Source organism: Pinus tabuliformis, chromosome 9 (genome assembly GCF_031772625.1).
Source record: "Pinus tabuliformis cultivar Carrire ecotype Pingquan chromosome 9, CPIR1, whole genome shotgun sequence".
NCBI lineage: Eukaryota > Viridiplantae > Streptophyta > Pinopsida > Pinales > Pinaceae > Pinus > Pinus tabuliformis.
The window spans coordinates 1,259,652,656-1,259,675,684 of record NC_142307.1 but is presented as its reverse complement, the minus strand read 5'-3'; positions in this window follow the sequence as shown (position 1 = coordinate 1,259,675,684).

Below are 23,029 nucleotides of genomic sequence, written 5' to 3'. Positions count from 1 at the left end.
TGATGTCTTTTAGCGCCTTAGATCTACCTTCACACAGATCGATAAACTCTCGGGGCATGTTGCTGCAACTTTATGAAAACAACCTTCAGACCTTCATGAAGGTCTACAACCAGTCCTTACGGACCTTTAACAGTCAATTTGCCTACTTACGAGCATCAGAGATCAGTCCTAAATTAGTGTTCGCACAGATTTACTTAAGTCATTAATAAACATAAGATAAAATCACCAGGGTCTTTGCAAAAGTATTTAAACATACATTGCGTACATTATTAAGACTTATTCAAGAAGATCTTGTAACATTCAATCAATATCTCATAAAACAAGTCATTCGTCAGCAGCTTATAACATTAACAGAGATAAACATAAATACTCAAGCATTCTTTGGGAAAATATCTTTATTTATCTTCAATTCAAGATTACAGAGTCAAACTTCCCTGCACACATAGCTGCAGGGGTCCGCACACTCAGCTGCAAACTCTACCTAGGCCTCTGCGCACTCAGCTACAGAGCCTTTCTTCTGTTAAGCCTTCCTGAGCCTTTCACTCTTCTTTCTTACCCTCTTCTACTTTACTATCTTAGACTCTCTAAGACATGCCTATTTATAGTCTTTTTCATATAATGCCATGGTCCGTAGACCATGGGTGAATCTCAAAGCCGACTTGAAACTTTTCCAAAGCAAGGGGCTACACCCCTTTGACTCCTATTCACCTATGCGCTCCGCATCCACAAATCGTGGAGACTTTACATTATTTACAAATTTGTACCAAAAATTTGGGTTATCTTAATCCCAAACTAACCCAAGGGACCCCATCCCAATAGGCCTCCAACACAAAGATCGTCACTCACCCTCGAGTCACTCTACTGGCATCGTAACCTTCCTGCGAAGATCGCCCAGCTCCACCTGGATTACTGCAACTTTAGCAATGCTCTGTGCGCTGCCTATTGAACCTTCTCGATTAATTTTTTTAGTGGCTGGGCCTTCTACTTCCAGCCTCATCATTTCTTGTATATGTTGTAGTCCCTTAAGCTTACCCTGAATGGAAATCATTACCTGATAAGCACCAACCAAGGCTGCAACTAGGCCTTTGACAAGGCATGCTTCTTTTGTGCTTCCTCTCCCTGTGCCAGTAGATGTTTTCCTTCCTGTAACTTGGAAAGGTTCTATGTTGGTGCTAAGGTACGTGTAGTCACCCTAACCTCGTCATATTTCCATTGTATCTTCCTTACCTCTATCTTCAATGTCTGTAGGTTCGGATCCTCCTACAGATTGGTCACTACCTCCATATCCTGCTTGAATAGTGACACACAGTTAGAGACTGTGGCATCCAAGGTAGCCATTCCTTCCTTAATTACAACTCTGCACTGCTCCTAGACCTCAGGTAGAGTTGTGGGCTGCAACTTTAACTGCAGCTCTGCAATCTTCAAGTTGAACTCGAAAGTGACTCGTCCAACTTCTGCTTTAGCCTCACGCACACCAGCAGCTAATTTCTAATTTTGGCTTTTGGTTATGCATGCTCTGAGATGTGAATCTTAGGAACTATCTTGCATGCCTCTACTACTACTGACTCCAGACATGAACTATGCACCTGCAATGCCTCCTTTTCCTTTAGATCCTGTGTCTTTTCAATGAAAATTTGTTCATTGTTGACTTTGTACTCACTTATGAGGTTGAGGGCGCATTTCTCCCTAGTTCTCAATTCATCTGCCACCCCCTTATGCAACGCGTGGAGGGTTTCGTTGGAGAGCACCGCTATATTCAGTCCTATGTCCTTTATTGTACTAAGTATAATATGATCCTCAACGAAATCTGCATGAATGGACCCATCTAGAAATGGTATAGTTCTGAGATCCAGTGTCCTTGTTAGCTTCGCTACTTGGCTTGTCCCGGGTACTAGGCTCGCTTGCTCCACACTCGCTTGCCCAATGCCCACCTGTATTCTGCTTGTTTGGATCTATAACTCATGCAGATCCTTCTGGACGCTCCCCAGCGTCTGCATGTATTTCTTCTCAAATTGTTGCAACACTTCTGTCGTTGTATCCCTAACTTTATTTCCAATCTCATCAATATCGCTTTCTATCAACACCATGGGATCAACCTGTGTTTTAACAAATTTTTTTTTTTTTCATGCTCCATCCTTCTGCTCCTTGCCACATCTTTTCAAAATAAATGGGGTGCTCTTCCCCTCATCACCTCCACCGCCTTGTCCTGAAAACTCTTCTTCCTCTGTCTCTGGCAAAGGTGACTTATCACCTTTATGTGACTCGCACTGATCTTGTTCTGCCTTGTTGGCTTATTAGGGCCTGACCCAGGTTCAGAGTTAATTTAGACAAACAAATCCCGATACTACTATCCCTTTCGGCAACAATCCACAGAGCGCAAAATGAGGTCTCACGCGAAGTAGTATGGGAGGGTGCTAGAACCAGGTTTCAACACCCTGGAGATGTCGGATGAGGTCACGAGGTCCGCGGTTTGACCCTGCGCGTAGGTTGCTTCGCACACTTTCCCGCACCTTGCAGCCTAATATAATACCTTCGCACAACCATACCCAGGGGCTGAACACCGCGCTCTGCATTATTACCCAAGATCTTACTGGTATTCCAATGTTAATTGATTATCTTAGCCTACTTGCGTGCTTTAAGTTATACTTAACAATATAAATCATTCATACAAGTGTGCGCAGTAAATAAACAATATATTTGCAAAGTATATCAAACATGTATTAACCCAAGTACAGATACACAAAATTATGACAAAAATTCTCTTTATTAATTCCTTCTTTAGTTACAGACTCGACTCCACCCTACACACTTAGTTGCAGGTGTCCATACACTCAGCTACGGACTACTAGGCCTCTACGCACTCAACTGCAGAGCCTTCTCCTACTCTACAACCCAAAGACACACTTCACACTTCGACTCAATCACTTTCTCTTCTCATGCTTATCTTCTATTCTCTATCTTCTATCTACACTTAGAGCCTCACTCTATTTATACAATCCCATGGTACGCGGACCATGGGTAGGTTTCTCTAGCTGACCTAACATTACAAAACTGGGGCAGAAAACCCTATGACTCTATCATACTTTCGTGCCCCGCGCCCGCAATTTGTGGAGCTTCACAACAATGATTCGGTCAAAACTTGGGTTTTGAGCCCCAAAACATGTCTTGGGGGTATTCCATGCCCAACAGGCCCCCAACACAAACATCATGACTCGCCCTCGAGTCACTTAGCCAGTGCAATCACCAGCGCAGGTACCTCGTTTGTGCGGCACTTCCAGATAACTTTGCCTGCCAGGATTTGGGTTGCCATGTGTACTGCTTTTTCCTTGATGTTGGAGATGGAGTAGCCTCTCTTCTTCCTTTCCAACTTGTACTTCATATTCATGGCCTCTGCGAGGGCCAAATCACTACCCTTCCCTTCCGATATGGTCACAGGGTCCTTTCCTTTATATGGAAGCTGGGAAACGTGATGAATTAGGTCTGCTGTGGTGGGGATGCGCTCCTCCAGCCATAAATACCCATCATGCACCAGGCAGAGCAACTGCCTGATGACAAAAATGGTTATTGGGGTGTGGTGGAAATGTGGCACCCATAGTAGGTTCAACAGCCTGGCCTTTTCCACTCTGCACAACCACTTCCGCAACTCTAATGTTGTCACCACCCCTACAATGTTTTGCTTCATGAGGTTTCGAGTCTTAAGGTGAGGGAACTTCTCGCGGTCAGCAAGGTCCCAATTTTCAAATTTCATGGTCGGAACATGGCCCAGGTTCATGCCTTCAAACATAATTCCACCTGAGAGGAGTGGGGACTGGAGCGAACTCTTGGTCACGTCTAGGTCCTTGGGCACTTTGGCCTTCTCTTTTCACGGGGGGATATAGGTGGGTAGTTTTGTCGCAGAGTGCCTAGGCTGAGTGTCCATCTCCATGCCTTCGTCTTCTTCTATGATGGTAAGACCCTGCAAATCTTCTTCTTCTTCTTCTATTTCTATAGTGACAACTTTCCCTTTCTCCTCCATCGATAGTTTGTTACACAACAGGTTCTGAGGGGACACGCGTATGGGAGCCATGGCTTGTTTTTCCATCTTGGGTCTTGGCATGCACGGTGATTTCAGGATCTCTGCCACAATCCCGGCACCTTCTGGAACATCCCCCACAATTAGGGCCTGTGCGGCCTTGTCAGCAGTCACCTCTGTTATCTCCATACCATCCTTAGTTGTTGTCATTGTATCTGTGCAACAATCTATCACTCGTGAATTCAGGGGCTTAATCAATGCTTGGCTCACAATACTCAGGGTTCTGCTCAATCACTCAATTCGAAAATGACCAAGTGTTGTTTGTTGGGTAGCCCTTTGTATTTTATAGCGCTTTTTGAATTCAAATTCGACCGTTCCCCCCAATTCCGGTTCATTAATGCTTTCTTGGTGGTAGATTTTCCCAAATCTTGCCCATAAATCGTGTCTTAAATGCCTGCCGCCCACTCCATTTGGCCTCAAGTCGAGCATCCCATTGTGAATAGTGACTTCAACAGTCACTTTCTGGCCAACCTACGTGGCAATGCAGCGCAGTTGCGGTCCTTGTGACTCTTTTCTTTTGTGTGCATCTCCAATATCACGCAACTCTTAGGTATAATAGTTTATAGTCCCATGCTCCCTTCCAACTTCCTAGAGTGCTATGACTGTCCTTCCCTTGGCTAGTCAGGTGGTCACACCAACCGTGTAGAGTTCCATCTTGTCCTCTATCATGGTTCCTGGAGAATCCCCACCTTGTGTTGTTACGGTTGGCATCGTGCACTTCACCATTTGCAATGAGCAACCCTAGTCACTATGCTTATCCATATGCGGTCCAAGCCAAGGCATCAGACACATCAATTCATGGAAATAGGCCTTAACCATGTCATCGGGATCGCATGCACCCTGTCTTACCAATTTGGTCTCTTTCCCGAGAAAATATTTCATTATTTCGTCCTCCATATTTTTGACATCCGCATCCATCAAAGTGCTTTTCTTCCTTAACCGTACCCTTTCTTCTTCAAGTTCGTGGAGTCTAAGGTTTCCCTGTTGGATTTCTTCCTCAAGTTCCATGTGTTCTATTTCTTGCGGCTGTGTGATCCCTTGTTTTTGAGCTTCGTGAACCATCGTATCTACGAGTTCTACCATGCACGGACTAGGCTTTGCATGCTCCATAGGGATTACAGCATCTACTTCATACTTCAGCTTTGGAAGTGCCCGCGCGGTCAGGGTTTTGCACATGGTCCTATAAGCCCATAGAACCATTGGTACGCGTAGGTCCCAGTCAGTTCGTTTCACATGGTGGACCGTGTTCAGTACTTCACATACTTTGTCAAAGGCTTCCACGTGGATAATCTTCTACGAGCTTGGTCTTATCATACTTCCTAGTTGTCATTCATGCCATTGTTTTACCCACTCCTGCTTGTCAGTCATGATTCCTATTGCGAGGACAGTGTGCGTTCATGCAGGTTGCGCACCATACGCCTGTACCCATCTGGAAAGGTTGGCGTGTGGGCTATTTTTTCGTCATACCTGGCTTTCATCTGCATCTGAGGCTTTCCAAAATGCATGTGCATCATCCCCCTGCATTCACGCCAGTCCTCAAAACTTCCTTGATGTGTACCCCACCACCTTGCGGGCGTAGTGCGTAGTACCCATTTTAGAGCGTGAAACGCTGCTATTCTGGTACTTCTCTTTCAAATTTTTTCAGGAAATCATCCACCTCGCTCAATTTTTCATACATAGGTAGATCTCTTACCTCTATTTCCACGCAGTGCAATGACCTTATCATCATGTTGCAATTGAGCATGGTTGCCTCGTGTAACCGGTTCTGCCATCATTCTATCTCTTCATCCGAATCTGAGGTGCAGGAGCCTTTGCACTCCCACAAGATCCTGCCATCTGCGGTTGGATTTACCCAGTCCTGCTCCCATGCAGTGATCTTGTAGATATAGTCTAGATCATCTTCACTATCATATTCATGCACTGGCTCTATTTAGCGTGATCCTTCCACAAGGTCTAAAGGTACCATTACATGCAATGACTTTTTCTCAAAAATCATCTTGCGCTTCTTTAGATTTATCACTCCATTCATGTTAGTGGCCCAATTTATTCCCAGTAGCACGGGATAGGGGTTGCTGTCATCAACAATCTCTATCACTTCAAAATCTACAAGTGCACTCGCACCTTCGATATCTACCGTTATTCCCTGCAATCTTCCCATAGGTAGGATCTTTTCTTGGTTCGCCATTCATAATTGGATCGGTGACCATTGTAGTGCAAGCCTACCCATGTGCTCCCATGTCTACTTTGGCAAGACGTTTGCATCCAATCCTAGATCCAAAATCACTTGATCCATTTCATATTCCCCGATCTGCGCAGTCAATCTCATTTCTCTTCCTGTTCGTGTTGTGTGCTTCCCGAGCTTCCAGACTACGCGCGGTTCTCTTAGCACGGTTCCAGCACATCTAGTGATGAGTTATTGTAGTCCCTTCGCAGCTTTGCTGTCGCGCAACAGCTTCATGCATGTCTCCAAAAATGTAGTGAGCATTGATGGGTCCATTTCCAGTCCCAGCTTGTCTTTATTTCCTGAAGTGGAGGCATCCACGAAGCTCTTCTTAGCTTCCATGAATGTCTCCTTATCACGCTCCAGAGAAAATTCAGGTTCCTTCGTCAGAGCCTTACGAACCCAGGTACTTTCTTCGGGCTACTTTTCCTTCTCATCCCCCATCGTAATACCGCTTTGAAGCATGATATTTACATTCGGGTCTTCTTCGCGCGGCTCAGACCTCATCATTTGCAGGTTCCGAGTCAGGGGAGGTTGGAGTGCTCCTTTATTGCACAACCTTGCTATCAGTGTGGGACAATCCTTCGTCTCATGATCAAACTGGGTACAATATAAGCATGATGGTCTCATTGGATTTGTACAATCACGGACATAATGTCACGGTCCTCCGCAATTGTAACATATTAGTTGTCCGCAACCTCTTCCTGGTCCCATTCCACCTTGACCTCGTCTGCGCTCCTGAAATCCAGTGCGCGCCATCCCTACATTTTGATCGAGGGCCTGTGTTTCGGTCTGAACTCTATAGGTAGGAGTTTGATCCATCATCAGTTCATAACTTCTACAGGTGTGTTCATCATGGCCTACTGACCTACAGAAATTATAGAACAACTGATGGGAGTTCTACATGTACTTCTGTAATAGATGGTAGTTATCTGTAGCATGCTTCCCTCCTATCTAACAAATCATGCACCATAATGCAGGCACCGTGCTTGGTCTCGCTTATGCCTCCAATATTAGTGGCATTGGTCCTCCTCCCGCCAAGTAGTTCGTGAAGACTGGACAATGGTCCTTGTTATGTCACTGGCCTTTGCACTTTACACACCATACTTCCTCGCGCACTTCTGGGCGAGCCGTCATGTCTTGTTTCAAACTCTGCATCTCAAGGCACAAGTTTTTCAACTGTGCATGGATCTGTTAAACTCCTAGGTTAAGATCTTGTATCGGGGTCTCGTGCAACCTCATTGCAATCTCCAAGGCCTCAACCTGAGTGGATAGCTTCTGCTGTGACAACACGTTCCTTAGATGTGGCGTTATCAATGCTACAAACCATGTGCAATGTTGCCCATTCGTCAAGGTCATGTTTGCTTCACGAATCATACACTTTGTCTCTGATCCAGCTCCCAGGGGGTCTGACCTGGAAGCATCGTGATTTCCTTAAATCTGATGATCGACTGTGTCTCTGATTTTGGCCTGCTAAATTCTTTCTTCAGCACGACTTGAATATCTGTGATCCCTATGTTCAGATTATCATTGGAATACTTAATGTACCATGTCAGTGCGCGATCCTGTAAAGTGCTAACCAGCTTTTCTTTCTTTATGTTGTCATCCGTGACTCCCTGTATTTCCCATACAGCCCTTACTACAAACCAAAACTAGTTTGGATATTCATTCCCTACTCCTTTGAACACCGGCAACTTTATTGCGCTTGCCATATTGAATTGTGGTGGTGGCAGAGGTGGGGTGGATGAGAACGGGGGTGAAGATGGTGAAACTAGTGGTGGTGTAGGTAGGAGTGGTATGCGTGGAATTCACTACTTTATCAAACTGATCACACTTCTTGGTGAAACCTTCACTAGCTCTTCCTCACTTTCTCGTAGAAGTGAAATCAGGGGACTAGTTTCTAGTTCTCCGCTACCTTCATTTCTATAGATCCTCCCACTTCACATAGCCCCAAACATCAATTTATTTGCATAACCCACTTTTCACACAATAGCATTTTAATCCAAGTGTTCAAAGATTTAACGTACTTACCTCGCGGTCCTTTGAGGAAGCGTTGGTCCACCTCGCTATAGCTGACTGAAGTATCTACCGCGAACTCGGTGATAAATCCTCCGATAATTCGATTAAGCCAATGATCCATGGCACGCGCGATCTTATCCTCTGATGCTTCTAGTCTGCACACCAACTCTAGAGTCCACACAATCAGTTTGTCAATCCTACACCTTCCCTGACTGTCTGTTAGCTTCGCAATCCACTCGTACAACTCAGAGGGGAAGGATGCAAAGAAAATTTCATTGATTTTTGTATATAAGTAGCAATCTAACCACTCTTCGTTTGATAATCGTGGGTTCCTATTTTCATGTGTCGTGAATTCGGGAATATTTCTGTCCAACCACTCTTCAATTCCTTCCTTTGTCAGATTCCAGTGGTACGACATCAGACATCTCTATGCAGATCCCAGTCCCGGCAATAGAACCATTTGTTGGCTTATTGGGGCCTGACCCAGGTTCAAAGTTAATTTAGCCAAACAAATCCCAGTACTAATAGCCCTTTCGGTAACATTCCACGAAGCGTGGACTGAGGTCTCACCTGAAGTAGTATGGGAGGGTTCTAGAACCAGGTTTCTGCACCTTGGAGATGTCTGATGAGGTCACAGGGTCCGCGGTTTGACCCTGCATGCAGGTTGCTTCGCGTTCTTTCCCGCACCTCGCATCCTGATACTCTACCTTCGCATAGCCCTACCCAGGGGCTGAATGCCACGCTCTGCATTATTACCCAATATCTTACTGGTATTCCAATGTTAGTTGATTATCTTAGCCTACTTGCATGATTTAAGATATACTTAACAATATAAATCATTCATACAAGTGCGCGTAGTAAATAAATAGTATATTTGAAAAGTATATCAAACATGGATTAACCCATATACAGATACATAGAATTATGACAAAAATTCTCTTTATTAATTCCTTCTTCAATTATAGACTTGACTCCACCCTGCGCACTTAGCTGCAGGGGTCCGCGCACTCAGTTGCGGACTACTAGGCCTCTACGCACTCAGTTGCAGAGCCTTCTCCTACTCTACGACCCAAAGACACACTTCACACTTTGACTCAATCACTTTCTCTTCTCATGCTTATCTTCTATCTACAGTTAGAGCCTCGCTCTATTTATACAATCCCATGGTTTGCGAACCATGGGTAGGTTTCTCTAGCTGACCTAACATTACAAAACTAGGGCGAACAACCCTGTGACTCTATCATACTTTCGTGCCCCGTGCTCGCAATTCGCGGAGCTTCACAACAAAACTTGGGCTTTGAGCCCCAAAACATGCCTTGGGGGTATTCCATGCCCAACACGCCTAATCCTTATTAGCACGTTCTTGTTCTATACGAGCCTTTTCTGTAGCTTCCTTCTTTTTATGTTTTGCTAGGGTATGCATAGATTTCTTCACGGCCTCCTTCTTTTTTGCACAGTAGAACTTTCCACGCCTGTGCTTGTTCCAACATCTAATTCTGACGGGGCACGCCACTCTGTAGTCCATGATGCTACAACCTCCTGTACGTCCATTTTTGACACCAAATAGGGAAACTAGTGCCATTTCTCTCTGGATCCTTCCGCGCTTGGATATAGACTCTGTGGAAGTCAGCCTTGAACGTCGCATAGGTTGACAACTGTGTGAACATGGTTGGGGACAACCTTAGACGCTGATTGATTACCATGCAGTGATCCATTTCCACAAGAATCAAAAATATCTTTGTCTCTTAATTTTCATGACATCCTTTGTAGACCATAAGGAAGCGAATTGCACAGTCTCCAGTAATCCTTCCTCGAGCAAAGGAAATTGGTTATCCTCCGGCAATCTCCATGCAACAGGCATAATTAACAGAAAAAAGCAAGTGTAGTGGAATGGCTTGTTTCGTCCTGGGTTTCTCTATAGTTCTCTAGGAACTCCTAACAAAGTTACCTTGCCCAATTAAATTCCACTCCTTTCACGCACTGTGCAGCAAGGGAAACTACTAGCGCTAAAACTTCATCTGTATCACATTTTCTCATAACCTTCCCTGCTAAAATCTGGGCAACGAATTGAACTACCCAGTCTGTTATGGAAAAAATGGAATACCCTCACGACTTCATGAGGAGGCTGTAACCCCTCTTCATCTTGTCTGCAAGATCTTTCTCCCCATTCTTACCTCCAAACTCCTTAGTCGGGTTCGCACCTTTGTAAGGCAGCCGTCTGATTTTGTTAATTAGAATGTATGTGATGAGGATAATATCTCCTAGCCATAAACACCCATCGTACACTAGTATGAGGAGCTGACACATTTATTTATTAATTCCTACAGGCCTTCCATAACCTTGCTATCGTGCATTATTTTCATGCAGGTCTCCAAAAATGTAGTGAGTACAAAGGGATCGAATTTTGCAGGCGCGTTGATTTCTTGCATCTTGTCTTGGCTTCCTGTGGTGGAGGCCTCAACGAAACTCTTCTTGGCTTGCATAAATGTTTCCTTAGCATGATCCAAATCAAAGCCTACTTCTTTCTCCAGCACTTTGCAAACCCATCCTTCTTCTTCAAGTTGTTTACCCTTATCAGCGACAGTCGTCATTCCACTTCTTAGCAAAATGTTAACACTTTGATCTTCTTCACTGGGCTCCACCCTCATCATCTGTAGATTCTGCGTAGGGTATTGAGGTTGTGTTTTCTTCTCTTTCATTTTAGCTATTAGCACCAGGCATTCTTATATGGTATGGTCAAATTGTCTACAGTATTGACATGATAGGTGTGTAGGATTTTGGCACTCTCACGCATAGTACCCTGGTTGTCCATAGTTGTAGCATACAATCTGGCCACGGCCTCTACCAGGTCCTCCTCCTCTGTTGCCCCATCCTCAACCCTGATATCCTCCGCGTGCTCCTCTAATGCCTTGATCTAAAGGCTGATTTTATGCTTGCATACGGTACGTAGGTGTTTTTTCCATCATCAACTCATAGCTTCTACAGTGGTGCTCATCTCGGCCCACAGATTTTCAGAAGTTACAGAACAACTATTGGGGTGTTTGGACGAACTTTTGAAGTAAATGGAAATTATCCATTGCATGTTGTCCAACAACCTAACAAATAGCACACCATAGTGCAGCCCCCACGCTCAGCCCTGCTGGAGCTTCTGGCTTTAGGGGAATTGGCCCCCCTCCTGTAATATAATTCGCGTACATGGGACAATGATCTTTATTGTGGCCATGGCCCTTTCACTTCAAACACCATACTTCTGCACGCACTTCTAGTTTAGTATCCTTGTCTTTCTTCAAACTCTATAACTCTAAGTGTAACCTTGCTAATTGTGAGTGTATTTGTTGTACTCCTAGGTTCGTATCCTGAATAGGTGATGCATGCAGTCTCATCGCTATTTCCAAGGCTTATGCCTGTGTTTCTATCTTCTGTTGTGGCAAAGAAATTCTCAAGTGGTGGAAGAGAGACGCTATAAGCCATTCACGATGATGAATATCTGTGATCTGCATGTTAGGTTCTCTAATCTGACACTTCAACCTCTGATCAAATTTCCTGGGTGTCTCATTTACCCTCAACATGATTTCTTTAAATCCAATTACTGACTATGAGTCAGACTTAGGCTTACTAAACTTTTTGTTTAAAGCCACCTTAGTCTCTACTAGCGTTGCAAGAGGATTATCAGAACAATACTTAACGTACCAGGTTAATGCGCGATCCTGCAAAGTGGTAACTAACTATGCCTTCTTTATATTGTCATCAGTAATTTGTTGTGTTGTCCATACAGCATTCGCAAAAAACCAGAACTGCATTGCATCTTCACTTCCTATGCCATGTTGAATGGTGGTGGTGGAGGTGGAGGTGTGGGCGAAGGTGTATGTTGGGAACGGGATCCCCCAAGGACAGTTTTGGGCTAAAAGCCCATGTTTTGGGTCAAATTTTGTAATAAGATTGTAAAGTATCTGCATTTTGTGGTCACGGAGCGCGAAGGTTTCATGGGTCACAGTGCCCGCGAACCATGGGATTATATAAAAAGAGCTAAGTAAGTAAGCTCTAAGTAGTTTTGGAAGAAGTAATAAGTCTTGAGTGATAAGGAGGAATTCTTTAGAAGTCTAAGTTTCAGGTCTTAACATAGGTAGAGGCTCTACAGTTAAGTACGCAGAGGCCTAGGGTGGAAGTCCGCAGTTGAGTGCGTGAACCCCTGCAGCTATGTGCGTAGGGTGGATAAAGTCTGCAATCATCTAAAAATATCAATAAAGATAAGCATTCTACAAATTTTGTGTCTTTGCTCCTCTTAATGCATCTTGTCATATTGTGTATGAATTTCATTTATAATGTGTGAATGTATGTAATTACATTGGTTAATTGAACGCAAGTAAGAATATCTATTTACACGGTGCTAACTGTGATCATTTAATAAGATAAGTAACACACTTAAGATAACTTGGGAATCTATGCAATACGATGTCTTAGCAACACGAAAGTACCTGAACCGCAGGTTAGGGCTGCACGAAGGTCAATCGTACCCCTTCGCGGAGGTACCGAAGGGTAGAATAAAGGGCTAGACTAACAAAGCCCTATAATTTAAATGACCTGTGTGAAAGTAGGAACAGAAGGTCTAAACCGACATCACGACCATCTCAGGGTGTGGAAACTTGGTTCCAGCATCCCCCCATACTACTTCAGGTGAGACTACGGTCTGTGCTTCGTAGGCTGATGCCGAAAGGGCCAGTAGTGTAGGGATTTGTTTGGCGAACTAACGTTAAACCTGGGTCATGCCCCACACAGCCAACAAATAGTTCTTTTGCCAGGACCAGAATCTACAAAAGAAATGTGTGATGTCGTATCACTAGAATCCAACTAAGAAAGAGATTGGAGACTGGTTGGATAGGAAGATCCATGAATTCGCAGCACAGGAGAACAAAAATCCATGATTGACAAAGGAATAGTGGCTGGACAGGTACCTATATACAAAAATCCATAAGATCTTTTTTTGTTCCTTTCTGGTTGAGCTATACGAGTGGATCACAAAGCTAGCGAATAGCTAAGGAAGGTGGAGACTTAACGATCCTATTGTTTGGACCTCAGAGTTAGTACAGAGATTGGAAGCTTCTAGGGATAAGATCGCTCGCATTGTCAATCATTGGCTTGATCGCATCATAGGAGGATTTGTGACTGAATTCGCAGTCGATAGCTCAGTCAGCTACAGCGAGGCGGAGCAACCCTTTTTCAAAGGTCTGCGAGCTAAGTAATTGAAGACTTTGAATACCTGGATTAAGATGTTATTGTGCGAAAAATGGGTTATGCAGCTACCTTAATGTTTGAGGCTACGCGAAGTGGAAAGACTTATAGGAACAAAGGAAGAAAGGGTCCTGAATATAGTCCATTGATTTTACCTCCATTGGGTGATGAAGAGGGAGTAGCGTAGGCTTCTCCGTGAAGTGCTATTCAATTAATAAGACAAGGATTCCCGTGATTTCGACCTCCACCCATGCCACCTCCAACTTCACCACCATCACCTGCGACTTCACACATACCACCACCACCTCCACCGCAGTTCAGCATGATAAAATTAGTGAAGCTGCCTTTGTTTAAAGGCTTGGGAAATGAGGACCTGGACCAGTTCTGGTTCGTCGTGAAAGTTGTATGGGAAGCTTAGGGTGTCATAGATGATCACATGAAGAAGGCAACATTGGTTAGTGCTTTGCGGGATCATGCACTAACCTGGTACATCAAGTACTCTAATGATAACCCAAATGCTAGGGTGGTGGACATCCAGACCATGCTGAATAAAGAATTCAATAGGCCTAAATCTGAGGCACAGTCGATTATGAGGTTCAAGGAAATCACGATGAAACTAGGTGAGACACCTTGGGAATTAGATCAGAGGTTGAAGTGTAAAATCCACGAAGCTAATATGAACTTAACAGACAGAAAGCATCGCGAATGGTTCGTGGCTTCGCTCCTGCCACACCTAAGGGTTGCACTGTCACAACAGAAGAATACGACTCAGGCAGAAGCCTTGGAGATTGCAATGAGACTGCATGAAACACCGATGCAAGGTCTAAATCTCAGGGTTCAGCAAATCCATGTGCAGTTGCAAAATCTTTTCCTTGAAATGCAAAGTTTGAAGCAAGATAGAAAATTTCGGCCAGAGGTGCATGAAGAGGTATGGTGCCTGAAATGTAAAGGTCAGGGGCATGATAAAGACCATTGTCTGGTCTTTGCGAACTATATTTCAGGAGGAGGACCAATGCCTTTGAGACCAGACACCCAAGAAGGACCAAGCGCGGGGCCTGCGTTGTGGTGTGCTATATGTCAGGTAGAAGGAAAACATACAATGGATAGCTGACATTTTCTACAAAAGTTCGTAAAAACACCACAACAACTATTCTGCAACTTCTATAGGTTAGTAGGGCATGATGAGTGCAACTGCAGAAGCTATGAATTGATGATGGATAGAACACCCACCTATAGGGTTCAGACAGAAATGTGGCCCCCTAACTAGAGCACGGGGATGGCACGAACAGGCTTTCAGGGGCACGAATGGGGCCTAGGCGGAGGAGGACCTGGCAGAGGTCAAGGACAACTAATCTACTACAATTGAAAAGGACTACGACACTACGCCCATGATTGCACTAACCCAACGCGTCCGTCGTGCAAATATTGCACTCTGTTTGATCATGAATGGAGGATTTTCCTATGCTGATAGCGAGGATACATGATGAAGGGGCGTTATCAACTCAGCCGACTCAAGACCTACAGATGATGAGGTCTGAGCCTCACGAAGAGGATCTGAATGTGAATATAGTGCTCTAAAGTGGAATTTCAATAGGGGATGATAAGGGAAAACAACCCCAAGATAGCGCATGGGTTCGCAAAGCTCCACGAAGGAGGCTAAATTTGATTTGGAGCGCGCACGTAAAACGTTCATGGAAGCAAAGAAGAGCTTCTCTAAGGCCTCCACCTCAGGGAGAAAGGATAAGCTACATCAAGAGATGGACCCTTCTATGCTTACGACCTTTCTAGAGACCTGCATGAAGTTGTTGCATGATAGAAAGGCTATGAAGGGGTTACAGGAGCTTATAAATAGATGCACCGGAAACACTCCGAGTGAACGTGTGTGGTACGAAAGATTGGTAAGCATAAAACAAGGACAGGACAAGAGATGAGGCTGACCACATAGATAGGAGAATACGAAATGGATCAGGCTATTTTGGATCTAGGGTGAGGCGTGAATGTCCTACCAAAGTAGACTTGGGAATGAATGGGAAGACCTGCGCTGCAGTGGTCCTTGATTCAGTTAAGAATGGAAAATCTGTAGAATATCATCCTCATGGGGTGGCTGCAAGGGGTGACTGTAGATATTGAAGGTGCAAGCGCGTTGGCTAACTTCGAAGTAATAGAAATTTTGGATGAAAGCAACCCCTACCCTGTGCTCCTTGGCATCGATTGGGCTTTTGATATGAACGGGGTAATCAACCTAAAGAAGCGAAATATGATATCTGAGAAGAAATCACTCCACATAATAGTACCCCTAGATCCTGCTGAAGGATCACGCTATACTGAACCAGTCCGCAATTATGAGAGTGATGATGATTTGGAATGTATATATAAGATAATAGTACGAGACCAAGATTGGGTGAATCCAATAGCGGATGGACGAATTACATGGGATCATGAGAGTTCCTACACCTCGGACTCTGATGAAGAATTAGAGCACTGGAAGAATCAAGTACATGAAGTAACCACACTGATTTGTAACATGATGACCTGGTCGCTGCATTTTGTGTCATTAGAGGTAAGAAATATGCCCACTTATGATGGTCTAAATGATGTAGATGTATTATTGTAGGCATTTGAGAGGGAGGTACTAGAAAAGTAGCACTTCCAAGCTTTAGACTGGAAACTGTGCGCTATGCTCGCAAGATGGTGGGGTACGCACAAGGGTAGCTTTGATGATTGGCGCGACTATAGGAGGATGATGAGAACATGCTTTTGGAAGCCAAAGGTATGATTAACAGACAAGTATGATGGGAAGGATGATCCGCGCGTGCACTTGGCCAAATGGGCTCAGGCTTATGGAGCAAAGCCCCAACCTGAATGGGTGCACTTGTTCTGTCACACCCTTTGTTATAGCTCCAAATATCACTCTTATGGTTTGTGATGCTCCACTTATGGCCTAGGGCAACCCCTCCTTCCAGACCTGGTCCAAAAATTTAAAAAACAGTGTTTTATTCCCTATACGTGACATTGCCCTGAGTTAAACGCGTGTACACGCGGGTCTGTCATACCCAACCCGCGTGTATCTATTAAAACACTTAAAAAAAAATAATAAATTCCTCTTTTTCGGGCGGAGATCGCGGGTTTTACCTGCTGGATCACCTGTTAGTGCCCGTGGCCCAACTGTTCCCAACCAACTCCTAACTAAAAAACTACTTTGGAGAGGGTATAAAAAGACATCAAAGGGAAGGCCAAGGGGGGGAGAGAGGAGAGCAAGATTATTATGCTGAGATTTTCCCCTTAGACCAGGTCTGAAGTCCTTGGTGCTTTCTGCACTTCCCCCATTTTGCATAGGAAACCCTTGTTTCCATGTGTATTGGTGATCATTCATCCTTGATATCATCATTGAGTAAGACTTGGAAGGAGCTCTTGTTGGAGGCTTGAGGCTGGAACGAATCCGGGAGGAAGCTTTGCTTGGAGCCTGCTGAAGGTGTTCAGGTGATATCTTTCCGTTATATGTACTTTATTTGCCTTTATATATAAAGAAACACGTCTTTGTTCCCGAAACAATCTTTCTTTATGCTTATGAGATTCTTGTCTTGAATTCTTATGCAAGTGGTTACTTAAAGATTTTTATAACTAACTTTATAGCATAAAGATGGTTTATACATAAGTATCTGTACATGTACTGTTGTGTTCTTTGATTTGTTTGTCTTGCAGGTCAAAGGAAGAAGAAGGGAACTCCAAGAAGGGTTTGGACCCTAAAGGCCTTCTCGAACGTAGGACCTTAGGTACGTACCCTAAACATTAGATTTTGCTTAAAAGTAAAAATGATGGCTGTGTGTGTGTGTTTCTTTGGATAAGCAATTTTCAGTCTGGTAGAGTCTTAGCCCAAAGGACCCTAGGGGTACTTTCCCTTCAACCAGAATTGGCGACTCCACTGGGGACAACACTCTTGTTGTTCCTAGTTTGGGTAGTCTTCAAGCCAATCAAGGCTCAGCCCCTCTGTTTGTTGGCTCTGACTGTCTGATCTTTTCTTGAACTCCAAGCTTTTCCAGTTTTTCAGTCTGTGTTTTTTTTATTTTTCTTGAAAGACTTCAAATACGCTCTTTTCCTGGATTACAGAAGCGTATATACGCAAGTTGCACTAAGTGAACCCGCGTATACGCAGGTTTCCTTAGTTACAGTCGCGTGTACACGCATTCTGCACTTAATTGCAGGCGTGTATATTACATAAATTTCAAGATTTATAAATTTTCTTTTTGCTGAATGTTTGTCTGGTGGTTTGGGTCAGTGTCAAGCAGTCACTTTTCCAGTAACAGTTCTCTGTTTGACAGGGGGCATCTTGTTCTGAACTCTCTCTAGTCATAAGGAGTATTAGTCTTGTTTTCGTTGATTGCAAGCGTCATTGATTTTTGACACACAAGATTTTTGTTTAAGAATCTTGATTGCTCTGTTTCGGCAGAGTAGGAAGATTGGGTTCAATCTTTGTGTCCATTTTTGCTTTGATGACACTTTTGTTTTCTTAACGAAATCATTTTTGTGACCATTTGCTCCTTCGTTTCAGGAAAGTTGTTTGTTACCATTTTCTTGAAACTTGTCTTTTGATCTTTTGGGACTTTCATTGCTGCTTTTGATTGTCAAAAGCGATTTCAAACACATTTATTTTTGTTGAGTTTTCATCATTTGAAAGGTGTCGATTCACAAAAGTGTTTGGTTGCCCATTTATCAATCATTGGTGTCAGTATTTTTGAGAGCTTTCCTTTGAAAAAGACTTTTTGGTTTGATTGAAAGAAAATCTTTTGAAAGTTTTTGAGTTTCGCTTTCTTAAACTCGCTTCTCATTTGATTTTCTTTTTTGCGAAGTGAAAGTGCTTTATGTTTATCTTAGAACTTGTTTTTATTGTTTGGACGAAATGATTGGTAGCACATCATATTCTATCTAAGCATTTTAGTGGCAAGACAAATTTGATAAGTGAGCAACTTTCCTTCTTTGTTTGCAGAGTAGTCTTAAAATCTTGCATTCACATATAGCTGTTGCATTAGGATAGATTTGCATCCCTTTTTAAGCATACATAGCTTTGTTAGCTTTTGTGAGTGCGGAGTCTGAAAAGAAAGCAAACAACTTTGTTTAATTTGAAGTTCCTCTGAACCCTCTAGAGATTACTTTTCATCGAACGAAAAAGTGCATGTGCATATAGTTAAGTTTTTATTAACTTCTTTTGCGTCAAAAAACACCACTAGTTTCATCTCCATTACCCTGTGACTTAAAGAACAGCCTAATAAAATCAAGCGCTTAATTAAAATCCATTAGAACTTTTTGTTTTATTCAGTTACACCAACAAGTTTAGGATTTTAGGGCCTTGGATTAGGCGAGTGGAGAGTTAACTCTCCAAGGCCACATAAAACGTCAAACATAAGAGTCTGATTAACGAGAGTAAATCCAATAGCGTTAGGAAGACCAGGAAAGCTCCGGATCTGGGAGTTAAGCACGAGGGTCTGTGAAGACAGGGAAGAGAGATACCCCCTCTCCTACTTGTCCGAACTTACCTCACGACTGTTCCGCCTGGCTTCTGTGATGAGTTGGTACCCATAGTTGCCTCTCCTAGGGATCTGCATAGGTGGATGCGGAGGGGAATCCCGTGGCACCTGAGGTCGACGTTGCATCACTCTCGACAATACTACTGGAGGGCACCCTTGCGAAGCTTGGGGGCTTGCACCGGCGCAGGCTGTTGTTAGGAGGTCAGCGTAACTTCCTCTGTTACCTTCGTTGATAGGACTGGGCCGTCATTATCCCAGACTATCTTCGGAAGGCCCCTGACTCTGCTTTCTTGTATTTTGGTGTCCAGTCCTCACCACCCGGAGCGGAAATACTCGGAAGTTGTTTGACTGGCTGTATCTTTAGGGACTTTATAGTGTGTGCTCTTTGCTCCTTGTATATAGTTGGCTTTAGGTATTTTTGTCTAGTCACATTTGGACTTTGTGTTCTGAGTGACCGGCTTACCACTCTACCGATCTTGAAAGGCTTTTGGTCGTTCTTTCAGAAGTTGTGGAGTTGCCTCCTCAAGGGCAAAGGTTTTGGCTGCTTACCCATATTCTTTGAAGAGTTATTTCTATATTCCCGTAGGGGAAGGGTCTTTGGATCAATTTAATATGGCTAATATTCCTGTGGAAACCAACCAAGGTACCCTTCCAAAAGGGGATCCTTGTGCTTTTCCTTTCTTTGGAAACGTTGGTACTCCCTTGATGGCCACTTTGAATATTCCTAGGTTGAATGTTGGACTACCCGTTTGGCTGTGGTCCACTCCGAATATTCCAAATGCTCTTGAAGCTTCTCAGATGAATGCTTTATTTCAGGGGCATCATATGGGTGCTAATTGTTCATCTTCTTTCAAAGAGAAATCTGGGATTCCTTCTTCTTCTCCTTCTTGTAATAAGAAATCTAAAAAGAGGAGAAATAGGAAGTCAAAGAAGAAGAATAAGTCTATCCTTTCGTCTTCAACCTCTGCGAGTCATGTTGGAGATGAGCCTTCAGCCACTGCAAGTCATGCTGGGGGCACAAGTCTAGTCACTGCGAGTCACACTAGCACTTCATCCTCAACCTCTGCTAGTCATGTTGGAGATGAGCCTTCAGCCACTGCAAGTCATGCTGGGGGCACAAGTCTAGTCACTGCGAGTCACACTAGCACTTCATCCTCAACCTCTGCTAGTCATGTTGGAGATGAGCCTTCAGCCACTGCAAGTCATGCTGGGGGCACACGTCTAGTCACTGCAAGTCACATTAGCACTTCATCTTCAACCTCTGCGAGTCATGTTGGAGATGAGTCTTCAGCCACTGCAAGTCATGCTGGGGGCATGAGTCTAGTCACTGCGAGTCATACTAGCAAAGAGTCACCGACCTTTGCAAGTCATGTTCAGGACTCTCCGCAAACCACTGCTAGTCACGTTGGCGGATTAGGGATTGATAAGAAACCTGGACGTAGAAGTTTTAAACCTAAGTGCCCTTGTAAGATATGCAAGGGAGACCATCTTACTCATTTATGCCCTGGTATTCCAGAGGTTCAAAGGATATGGTCCGAGTCTGAAAGTACTTCTACTCCTAGATCTGATATGGTTTCTCATCAATCCCATCAACCATTGGTTGATAATGTGGTATAGTCAGTGCAATCGCTGGCCGACTACACTCCTCTTTTGGGGGGTGAAGTGCCTAACAAAAGAGTCTGTTTGATCTCTAGTACAGAGTCTTCTAGTATAGGGGGCATTCCGGTTTCTTCGAATGTTCCCCCTCCAAGTGCTAAGAGTGTTTCCTTTGATTGGGATAGTCTTGTTGAGCCTCGTCTTCCTTCCGCTGCACCTTTCCAAATAAAGGTCAGGGTTAATTCCACAAATGTCTATCGATGTATGGTAGATGAAGGATCCTCTACAAGTATTATATCCTCTTTGACTTGGAAAGCTTTGGGTTCCCCAAAGTTGTTGACAGCTCAGAGTCAGTTGTTAGCCTATGATAGAAGACCTGGTGAATCTATGGGTGTTCTTCCTCAAGTGCCTATCACTTTAGGTGGGAAGACTGTCTTAATCGATATGATGGTGGTTGATAGCCCTTTAGACTTTAATATGCTACTTGGGCGTGATTATGTCTATGCTATGAATGCTGCGGTGTCTTCACTCTTTCGAGTAATGTGCTTTCCTCATAACGGGAATATTGTCACTATTGATCAGCTTGCATCTGATAATCACCACCCTAATTCGACTTTACTACAGAATGCCCCTTGGTTTGTTCCAAGTGTTCAAGTAGACTCTACCCCGCCACGGGTGAATTATGTGGCATTGAGTCCTCAATGTTCAATTTCTTCTGAGAAGGATCCTTTGACTTATTATTCTCCTTCTTGGGACTTGGTCCCGGCAGCTGACCGAGAGATTCATCCTATAGGGACATGGGACCCTTTAATTCCCTCTTTTGATCCTTGTAGTTCTCATGATTTCTTAGAACTTGTTTTGCCTTCACAGGAGGAACTCTTTGAAGCCATGAGTTATGATTACCAAAGGAGTCCTTGGTCCGATCCCTGCAAAGGGTTTGTCCAGCAGAACTATTATGTGTAAGCCGCCAGGCTGCGTGGTTCCCTGTACCATATTGTACATATGAGGTACGCATTTTCAAGTTTTGTATTCTAAAACACAAAGATTTTATATGAAGTTTATATGTGGGATGCATTAACTTCGTGTCTAGTGTTCCTATTTATGTTTACAGAACTTGGAAGATTTCTCCTTTGGAAGTTTATGGTTGGTCCGTTCTGCAGGTATTGGTTCTCAAAACTGGCATATAGGTTAGGTTTTTCCACCTGCATTGTGCATTTATCAGTTTCCTTTCCCATTTTTGCCTTAGGATCGATCCCACCAAGTTATGGTGCGGAACCTTCTCATTGCTTAGAAGTATCATGACTTGTGTGGTAGAGCCTACCTTATCATGGGTGCCCTAGTTAGTACCTTTTTGTCGCTTGGCACTCATGCTGATTTTTCATCCCTAGGCTCGGGAGTCCTCTGTAGTCCCGCCATGACTTATGCGTTGAAGACTCATTCCTCTTTGCTTCTTCGCTTCGTTCTGGCCTTATACCCTAGAGGCTCCTATGTGTGTCGAGTTGTACTTCTGCATTGCATGTTGACCATTTGCACCTTTTGGCCTAGAGCCGGCTTCACTTGGACTCGTGTTTAAGCCAACTTTTGACCATGACGTCTGCAAAATCAACCTTGCATACCTTTGACTTCTGCAGCTTGACATACCCAGATCCGTGGAAGGAACTTACCTCTGAGTGTCACTGACCAGTTTTTCACCTCCCTGCATTGAGCATAGGAACGTTCCTTTCCCAGGAACTAGATCATCTGTTTCACCGACACTCGTTCTTTCCACTGTACCATAGCATTCTTTTATTCTTTTTCCGGCTTATCAGAAAAAGACAAAAAAATTAAATATTCCAAAAAGAGCGGGAACAGGGACATTATTCCCATTTATTGTTGGCAGCTAGAGTCAGTCGTGTCGCCCTTGAACAAAGCACTCAAAACAAAGTCTCCTCCGCATGGGTGGGATTTAGTTTGACTTAGGTACGCCATAACCTTGTTATCGAGTCAGTTCTCCCCCGATTGGTTATCTCTTCCAATCATATGGAGGGTTCGTTCGTGCCTCCTGCATGACGAACTTATACAGATTCATCATATGCTGCCACATAGTCACATTGAGTAGTGCTTTTGTTCAAGGGAAGTTAGCCTGAGTCGGCCTTTCTGCGGTGTCTCTTGACTCATTTTTCAGTCGGCCATCCCTGGTTGTCAGTGTCATGTCTATCATCACATCAGTTATATTGGTCCTTTACTCGTGCCGGTTTGAGAAGGTCCCCATTGACTTCTTGCTGGCGGGTCTTGTCCTTATCGACGACGACACCTTGCTCGGAGGACAGGCCTAGAGCCGCACCCTAACCCTATTTTCATTATTGATAGGTCACCTTGTGCTCAGCATCG